This window comes from Bombus pascuorum, chromosome 9 (assembly GCF_905332965.1).
Source record: "Bombus pascuorum chromosome 9, iyBomPasc1.1, whole genome shotgun sequence".
NCBI classification, from domain to species: domain Eukaryota; kingdom Metazoa; phylum Arthropoda; class Insecta; order Hymenoptera; family Apidae; genus Bombus; species Bombus pascuorum.
Genome location: NC_083496.1, coordinates 15,502,424 through 15,512,900, shown reverse-complemented (window position 1 = coordinate 15,512,900; position 10,477 = coordinate 15,502,424). Strand labels below are relative to the sequence as shown.

General features: G+C 36.5%; 1 long non-coding RNA gene across 1 annotated transcript; it reads left to right on the top strand.

Annotated features, from left to right (window-relative positions):
• Positions 1-9,270: 9,270 nt before the first annotated feature.
• On the top strand, positions 9,271-10,141 carry LOC132910503 (uncharacterized). The gene is made up of 2 exons (XR_009658786.1): positions 9,271-9,669; positions 9,902-10,141. It is a non-coding gene; the product is annotated as an uncharacterized LOC132910503 (long non-coding RNA).
• Positions 10,142-10,477: the final 336 nt, after the last annotated feature.

Here is a 10,477-nt window from a genome sequence, read left to right as displayed (position 1 = left end):
GATCTTTGTCGAATAAGTATATTTGACGGCTCTGGTGAATGGCACTGTGTAAGATGCATTGCGAGTGCCATTCTAAAATCTGATACCTCGATTTTTGTTTTTGTTGCTTGTTTATAGAGTATCATCGCGTTTGAAATTGATGTATTTAACAATAACTCTAAAGCTAATTTAATACCACTTGAGGTTTCTTCTATGTGGAGTAGAACATGCTATCGTTTGATCCGATAAATCTACAGCACAGTTTCCTCTGTTGTGATCTACCACTACCATTGGTTTATCACAAACATTATTTGTTTTGGAGACCTCTACCATTTCGGCCGAATGTTTCGTCGAAATCATAACAATGTCACGCTTGTCTCTCCACCTTACTACTATAAATAGAACGAGCAAGTACTGTTTACTAATATCTTATACACGTTTCTACAATATATTCTGGACGTTTTGCTTGCGACGAAATAACGAATGCGAATGGTTTGTTGAAGTAAACAAAACCTTGTTACGATATGTCGCCATCAACTGTTACCAAGGTACCACGATGGTCACTCGTGACCACCAATGAAATAAACGGTCCATTGGGGAAGAATATTGTCTTACATCATCTATTTATTATTATTTTATCATTATATGCTTTGAATAATAAAAATACTCTGAGCGAAACATGAGATTTCGGCGTGGCAGTCAAAGTGTTAACGTGATTTTCATGACTCGCGACAAAATGAAAAACAAGTTTCATCAGATATTACTTGAAGATTAAGGAAGGGATCGCGTAGTATTTGACTGACCTGATATATCTATCAGGGTTCCAAAGGACGATCGAAAGTAATGTTTATCATACTGAGGATCCTTTTGACCGCATAGCCATTTTTGAGAAATCAGCTAAGGATAATTAAAAAATGTAATTTAAAACCGAAATAAAGAAACGATAGATAAAATTATCTTTAAAAATATCGCCAAGAAATTTAAATATATATCATGTTAGTGTTAAGGTATTTGTAAATGTTTGAAAACATTCATAAAATGTTTATTTATCATTTATACATATTAGGCAATTTGATATACAGGTACTGGTCTCTACGGTTCTTTTAACAATCTTTAATTTTTTAATTTTACATTAACCCTTTGCACTCGGAATTTTATTTCAATTTCATTAGCAGCAGCTGCCAACGCTTTTAAGTGTTTTATTTGAAATTTTACATTGCATTAACCCTTTGCACTCAGAATTTTATTTCAATTTCGTTAGCAGCAGCTCCCAACGCTTTTAACTGTTTTATTTGAAATTTACTTTAACTAAAAAATAAAACAATTTAAATAAATAAAGGAGGAAAGAAATTCACTTAGATACCAGTTTTATTCACACTATTGTTGTATTTTATAATTTTTAAGCGTATGATACATCTTGAAACAATTTCCAGAATGCAATCCTGATTTTTTTTTTCGCACGTTTCATAAAAAAGGTAGGACTTCAACAAAGGAGCTCCTGAGATAAAAACTGATGTCGAGTCACACTCGATATAGGAGTGCAAAGGGTCAATTTTAATTTTGTATTATGCAAATGTTTCAAATATTGAAGCTGCAAACTTTTCCATACACTTGAATAATCTCGTATTCAGGTTACCTAGACGAGCATTAAACTAGCTTTGTGTACAAAATTAAAATAACTCGCGGAAGTTTTATAATTTTCTCGTAACAGAAGGGAATAAAGCTTTCTTTCTTCTTAATATTTCTACTCCACGATGCAGGCTCTTTAGTGCCAGAAAATGATTTCCATCTTTCAGTGAAAAAGCTGCAATTACGTCTCGTTAAGATCGCGAAAGCGTTAATATTGCCTTTTAAGCTCGCGAGTGTGCCGCGATTCCATCAGGAACATGCGACGGTTTTCTTTCCTCTTACGAACTTCTCACAGTGAAATTCTTCTGTGAAATTATGACACGGGTATAGGTTGGAACGATCACGGTATTGTAAGCAGCGATGTAAAACGAACGGTGAACGTTGGCTGTCTGACAGTGAAATTCGGCTCGTCGCGTTTCATGACATTTTAATGTCATGCTCGTTCGTCGATCGGCCAAAGAAATCTTAAACCGAAGCGAAGACGTGTCATTAACTCACATCGATTTCCTTCTTTCACGGAAGTCACCTGGTAATTGCGAGTTTGTAATTGATTTCATTTCGACGGAAGCCTCGTTATCACGAGGTCGACAGCTGGTATTTTTGCGAATATCTGCTTATACCGATGTCCACATATTTCCATACCCGATGTAAGAAAAAATTCAAATAAATTTCTACTAAATAGATTCCAGGAAATTAGCACTATATTATATATCCATCTATATTCTTTTTTTTAATTGAAATTGAATCGAATTAAATTTCTTTCCGTTAGAGTTTTTAATAATAATACGCAACGTGGGAAACGTTGCACCAATTTATAATCCGTTTCATCATAATGCGCTGTGTCGGCTAATTAATTGGTAGCGCTTTTCTACGAGTAGGCTGCAAGTAGAAAGGAAAAATAAATGAACGGAACAACGAAAGGAAAATGTAATGGTGTTTATCTTTTTTCTCTTCTGGTCATTCCTTTCTTCTTGAATATTATTTCTTCTTTGCGATTTACTTTTTGAGTAATTCTTAAGTCTTCATCTTGTCTTAATTTGTATTTCCTTATGGCATCCAATCCTAGGATAAGGTCGAACGTGAAGTTATCGTTGCGTACTACGAAAACATCTACTTCTTCTTCTATTTTATTTATCTTCATTTTAAGTTCCGCCCGGCTACTCGTGAAGTCGTTGCCACTGACAGTTTTCTGATCTGCTTTTATTTGATCAATAATCTTTTGACTAATAGAGCTTGAGTATTAAGTATATTAGTATTAAGTTCCGTTCTTCATGCTGGAAAATTAACACTTCCCGACGTGAGCCTGAGAAAATTTCTGAGAAGATAAATCTCAGAGTGAGAAATTTTCAATGATTCCAATTGTTTTCATTGGAACTCACGTAGGATCTTTAAGCTCGTAATATGAATTATGCCATGTTTATAATTCTAAATAAGATACAATCGGATAGAATTAATATTAAGCCTAATACCAACTCTCAAATATCTAGAATATTTACTTTCGTGTTATTACGTTGAAATTTACTTCAATTTTCATTAATTTCGCTAATTGCACTCGCGTGATACGATCGATATATTTTTGAAGAACAACCCAGGCCATTGTGCGTGTCATCTAGTTCCGGATGCGAGGCCACCTGGTGAAACCAGTCATTACGCGTGCACTTTCAGATTTCATCTGAAAGAGATTCGCAAAATTGCCGGTGGTAGGTAGATTCGAGACGGTGAACACCGCTCGTGGTACAAAGCGAGACGGACGATGCTCGTTGAGATTTCAACTGTCACGACATCAAAATATCGCTGTTGGGTCGCGATCGGCACCGAAATCGTGCGCCCGTTTGAACGCGTATAAATTGTAATCCGATGAGTCGAATTTGTCCGTGGTGTTTAATCTTCAGCGACTGTCCTATTTACTTGCGAACGTTCCACGCGTTTTCGAAGCTACTATTTTGCCAAACTTTGCATAAATTAAGAAACAAACGTTCACGAATCTTTACGTACCTCGTGGCTATATTCCATCTTGTACAAATTCAGAAAATATTTGTCAGGAAATTAATGACCGATGTAATAAAAAGATAATTGTAACGTACTCCAAAAAGTTCCATTCGATCAGTGAAACGACAACAGAGGGCAAAGATAAAGACACAAAGGAATCTGTGCAATCTAAAGAAACGGCACAACTAAACAAAAGCCTGTATAAAGGAAGAATTAAGATCCTTCCTTTCAGGCAAACGCATAAATCCATTTAAGTCAAATCTTAAAGGACCTCTTTCCTCGATAGCAGAGCTAGACGAGTATAAAAGCACCCTTCGCAAGGAAGTGGTCGACGACAAAGATTCAGGCGTGACATTACAAGCATTTCGGTCAGTTTAAATCTGCAAGAGATCCACGAGTTGAGAGCCACTCATCGACGTGTGTGGTCCGCTCTAGCGGCGAGGTGCCGACACTCGAAGCTTCCCCCTCTGCTCGTCTTCTTCGTCTTCTTCTTCTTCTTCTTCTTTCTTCCTCGTCGCGTTTTTTTCTTGTTTTCTCTCCTCTGCCCTTCATTGTTAGCCTCCTCGCTCTGCCTGTTCCGTCGTTCTCGCTCGTCTCGGTCGCTCGCGAGCAAACCTCAGACGAAGAGGAACGAAGGAACGACACGCATCCTCGCTGCGTCGCTCCTCCACCAAGCCTCGGTACTCGTCCCAGAGTTTCGTTTCCCGTCGTTCCTCTTTCGCTCTCTTGCTTCTTTCTATCGTCCTCTGACTCTTTGGTCCGCAGTTCGCTCGCTCACTCGCGCGCGCGCCACCGCATCATTATACACCGGCACACCGCTCGGCACGAATCTACTTTAGGTGGGTTCGCCATGTCCTCTTTCAACTCGTCCCAGGGGACATGCAACCCTCTCTGACTCTCCCATTGGCTCGGCTTATTACCGGCTCGCCTAATACCGTCCTTGTCGCACTCGTTAGGATCTGGACGGGCTCGTTGGTACGCTCAGGTGCGCTCTCGCATCGCCTCGTATCTCCACCGTCTCTCCTCTCTCTGAACGACCGGCTTCTGGATTGCTAATCCAACGTTCGAGACCCCAACGATTCCGACGAAAATCAGTCGCGGACGAGGTGGAAATCATCGTTACCTGTAATGACGAGACGTCTGCGTTCGCTACATGCTATCTTATGTATATCTGTCCATGGATGCAAGACCGGTGGAAGGAATGCAGTGTCTGATTCGTTTGTAGTTTCACTTGATCACTATTTTTTACTCGTATTTTCATCCTTCACCGAGATGCTTATTATATTTATGAAGCGAATTATACCAAGTATTAATAAGTCGAGATTATGTTTATTCGGTAGTCGATGCGATGGCAATGATCGTTACGTGCAATGGCAAGCTTTATATGCATTATGTACGTACATAGTCTGTTCATGAACGAAAAGAAAGAGCTAATGGAAGAATGCAGGTCTAGTTGACCTATAGTCTATTAGCATAATCTTTTCTTGATACAATCTGTAGCTGATAATAAGTTTTATACGAGGATCTCACGTGGAAAGATATAATAAGCCCATTTTTGTTGATTTTCTGACTTTCGTGTGATTTCGTGACTAAACAGGAGAGAAGAAAGAGGAGATGATGTTACAAGCATTGCTTTTTAAATTTACCTTAGAATTTCCTTATGTTATTTTCGTGCAGCGAATGAATTTATGAAAGTGTCATTTATTTCTTGAATATAAAAAAAAATATAAAAGTGAAGTTGATCAGTTTGGCTTCTGAAAGACTCGAAATTTGAAGTTTTACAAATAAATGGAAATTTCTTGTTGAGAGAAAATATACATAGAAGGTTTAGTGTGAAAAAATGGATTCCGTTTGGGTGAAAAATCAACTGTGTGAATGTGAAAAAAAAAAGAGAAGTATCGGAGGGGATAAACAACTTCGGGGCAGCTTAATGAGGCTTAGTAAGAGGCGGATTCTTCCTCTAAGCTCAGCTTACGTGGCGTGCGCGCGCAAGCCTGGCTCGCGTACGCGCATGTGCCCTCAGCCTTCCAGCGATTTCAACCGATCCCAGTACCGCGAATCTATGCAAATGAGCGGCCAATTATGTTGCGAGCCCGTAAAAACTGCACCTTGTTAGAGGAACGTCGTGGCGGCGTGACGTAACGACGGCCGGACAACCTCTCACAAAGACCCGCGACAAAAGGGGAGAAGGCCAGAACCGAAGAAGATACGGATCCTGGCCCGTGTCCACCACTTTTTCCAATTCCTCGTCTAACAGGAGAACGAGAGAAACTAGAGACGCTCCTTCCTTGCAAGATCCGCGAAACAGATTCGAAACTAGACCATGTCGAGGAAGATGATTTTTTGGTAAGTAGTTGGTATACCTTTTAGGGGATGAGAGCGCTGGCAGATGTTGCCTCGTGCGGGGTATCGATGATCGTTTTCTTCAAGATGAAATAATTTATTTGCAACTACTTGAACAATAATTTACCGATTGATAATATTAGGAAACTCACAAGTTTACTTATTGTTGGAATACAACGATATTTCACGCATAGGCATAAGTACCCTTACACAGACACCCACACAGGCATTTGAACAGGACACTTACACAGGTCATATTCATTACTGATTAAGGGATCATGGGTCACTACCTAAGTCTAGTCTGAGAGTAACTAGCCAACTATCAACAATTCTTCCATACTTTGTTAATTATATCACTCGCTTATATACATCAGGTTCTGTAGTTATTTTTAATAAACATCACACAGGCATTTGAACAGGACACTTACACAGGTCATACTCATTACTGTATAGAGAGTGGGGTTCACAGTACTTAAGGGATCATGAGTCACTACCTAAGTCTAGTCTGAGAGTAACTGGCCAACTATCAACAATTCTTCTATTCGTTGTTAATTATATCACTCGCTTATATACATTTGGTTTTGTAGTTCTGTTTAATAAACATTACACAGGTATTTGAACAGGACACTTACACAGGTCATACTCATTACTGTATAGAGAGTGGGGTTCACAGTACTTAAGGGATCATGAGTCACTACCTAAGTCTAGTCTGAGAGTAACTGGCCAACAATCTACAATCTCCATACGTTGTTAATTATAACACTCACTTATATACATCAGGTTCTGTAGTTCTGTTTAATAAACATCACTGAATATTACTTCAACACAAACATTGTGTCTTCCACAGATTATTAATCTTAACTTCAAGATTAAATTCTAACACTTGTACAATTTCATTTGACATTAGCAAACTTGTTATTATTAATCCTTTGCACTCTTATGTCCAGTTCTTTCATGTCCAAATCAATAGATGTCCTAGAAAACCAGGATTTCATCCTGGAAATTGTTTCAAGATATATCATACGCTTAAAAATTACAAAGTACAACAATAGTGTGAATAAAGGGGAATTTAAGTGAATTTCTTTCTTCCTTTATTTATTCCAATGGTCTTATTTTTTAGTTAAAGCAAATTTCAAATAAAACACTTAAAAGTGTTGGGAACTGCTGTTAACGAAATTGAAATAAATTTTTGAGTGCAAAGGGTTAAGGGCGTTTATTCGTAATATTAGTTTGCAATAAATATATTGCAACCCTTATATACATTTTCAGATTGCTTCCATATCTTACCAATACAATCATTATGGTCGTGTCTCTTTACAGTACAAATGAAATTTTACAAAGCTTCCTACAACCCATGTAATATATCTGTAAAAATTTTCTATAACAAGTAAGCGAAATATTTTTATTTAACAATATGGTCCTCTTCAACTTTAATGTACTTCATGTACTCGTGGGAAAATACATTTCTTAGAATTCTTGGAAATAGCTGTTTACTGCGGCTATTGCTTCATCATCCGACGGAAATCGCTGACTATCAAGAAATTTCTTAATTTTGGATGGAAGTCTGAGGGTGGTAAATCTGAAGAATATGCAGAGTCGAATCAGCGATTTCTGTCGTAGATGTGATACTAGTAACCATTTCATTACGCACACCAACGTATCTTCGTTCAAAGTAACTTTTCTAACAAATTATTTGACATGTCGCATTATAAGAAAAATATCGCTTTACGGTGAGTCCATAATATTTCAAATATCACCATCATCTGTAGATGAGACCGAGATGAACGTTCCAAATTACCCCATACGTTTTCTTAGCTTCATTATACATTTTTAAATAATCCTAAAATATATCTATTCAGCTTTTGTTTAACAACTCAGCATTCCTCTTGTCAATTAGCCAAATCTCGCACATCTATTGCCTCAGCATCCCATAACACGAATCAAAGTTCTTATACATGTAGCAGCACATGAGCTAGAGGACAATACGAATCATGTTGTTGTTTTGTCTTGGAGTAGCAATATCGTTAGTTATTAATACACACAAACATGTATTAATAAATAAACTCCGAGCAAAACAATGTCGCGGCTACGCGCAATCGTCGAACGTACACAAATTCTAATTTTCTGACTCTCCCCCGACCAGTATAAATAAACAGACGCGATCGTAAGAAAGGCAGTCTAGCAGTTATCTATCAGTTATCAACGAGTTTATTTTGTTATCAACGACTTATACACTGTCTTAGCGAGTACGTTAGTACAAGCGTCTTAATGACATTACCTGTATTTATTAATTTATTTATTATTTTAAATACACTTGACGGTTTCAACAACGAGCAATCTCGTTTAATACATCTCACGATTAACCATCCTCTACGTACACAATAATATTTGCCAATTTTTCCTAGAAATGCTATAGATTTATAACAATTTCCAATGAATTTTTGCAAACTGTATGGATTAAGTTTTAATTTCTTTGATAAAAATCGTATACTTTGGCACGATAGTTATCAACATTTTACATTATCTTTTTTCTTTTGCTTTCTTCGCGATTACTGTCCAATATACATATGCTATCTTTTTATAAAAATTGCATTTTTTTTTTATAAAACCGATTCTATATTTTATATCGTATCATGTTATATTTGTTGAGGTCGATTAATAGAAGAACGAGTGGATGAATTTGTAATAGAAAAACATATTAAAATAAGTATAAGTTTATGCTGATCCAGATGCTCTCTAGTGTTACAATACAATAGAATCAATAGGAAGCACGTTCATATATTTGTAGCAAAAGGACATTACCAAAAAAGTTAGCTTATAGCTCTAGCTAAAGGCTGCAAGGAACATAAATAGAAATTTATTTGTAGCGACACACGAGTCTGAGGACGATGCGAATCGAGAGAGACTCATGTTGTTGTTTTGCCTCGGGACGTTGACACCGTTTTGACGTACAAAACGTAACGATAAACAAACACCGAGAAAAGCAGTGTTGCCGCTACGTGCAGCCGTCAATCGAAGTTTTCTCAAGCATTGAAGCCATCGACAGCGTATAGACAAAAGACTGGGACAACGGCGGACCTTAAACAGTAGACAGGTGACGATGGCTTCGGGGCTTTCAGTCATAGGGTAACACTGCTAGCATGTGGATATGAACGAGCTCAAATTATATTCCTACTTGTATTTACAATTCTGTATTAAAATATATTTCCTACTTTACAATTTATCCACGCGTTCCTCTGTTCACACATCTAATAACCTCAACAATAAACGAACACGATCGTTAAGACAATCAGTGAGTATCGAGCATTCTTGCATACGCAAGAATACCTTGTATACGTCTATCAAACAACACTGAGCGAACGACGACTAATTCTGTACTGCAAATAATTTTAAATACATTTGACTACACTAAGTATCAACTCGTCTCATCACTATATACACGTTTAATAGTCCTCCACACTTCTATTTATATTAGAAGTTGCATTAGAAGAAGATAGCACGAACAGTACTGATTGAAAAATAATTTTGAAAAAAATGTGTATGGTTCAGCATAGTATTCGTATAATACACGGACTTCCACTGTACTTTAATCCAAGAGACGAATAATTAATAAATAATATAAATTAGTATGGGAGAATAAAAAAAGAGTAGAGAACTACACTAAGTATCAACTCGTTTCATTACTATATACACGTTTAATCGTCCTCCATACTTCTATTTATATTAGAAGTTACATTAGAACGAACAGTACTGATTGAAAAATAATTTTGGAAGAATTATGTATGGTTCAACATAGTATTCATATAATACACGGACTTCCACCATACTTTAATCCAAGAAACGAATAATATAAATTGCTATGGGAAGATAAGAAAAGAGTAGAGAACTACACTAAGTATCAACTCGTCTCATCACTATATACACTTTTAATCGTCCTCTATACTTGTATTTATATTAGAAGTTACATTAGAAGAAGATAGCACGAACAGTACTTAATGAAAAATAATTTTGAAAAAAATATGTATGGTTCGACATAATATTCGTATAATTCGTATAATACAGGGTCTTCCACTGTACTTTAATCCAAGAGACGAATAATATAAATTAGTATGGGAGGATAAGAAAAGAGTAGAGAACTACACTAAGTATCAACTCGTCTCATCACTGTATACATCGACACGTTCAATCGTCTTCTACATATTTATTAGTGCCTTTGTCCTAGACCTTGTAACCCAAAACGTAATTTATATTCAAGAGAACAATAATATGGTTCTCTTCTTATTTACAATATTTTTGTTTCACTAAATTCTCGGTCACGGATCTACATAAATAAAGATGAAGAGTTTTTCTTGAAGTAGTTACTTCAACATGATTAATTATAAAATCGTTGATTGCAGTGTTTTTTAACTTACTAACAATTAAATGAAACTCTTAAGTGTTTCGTGTTTACGACGAATTATTTTTTAATTATTTTTTTAATGAAACTTCTAAATATCTCATTAATTTCCCAAAAAACATGTATCTACTTATTTTCAAA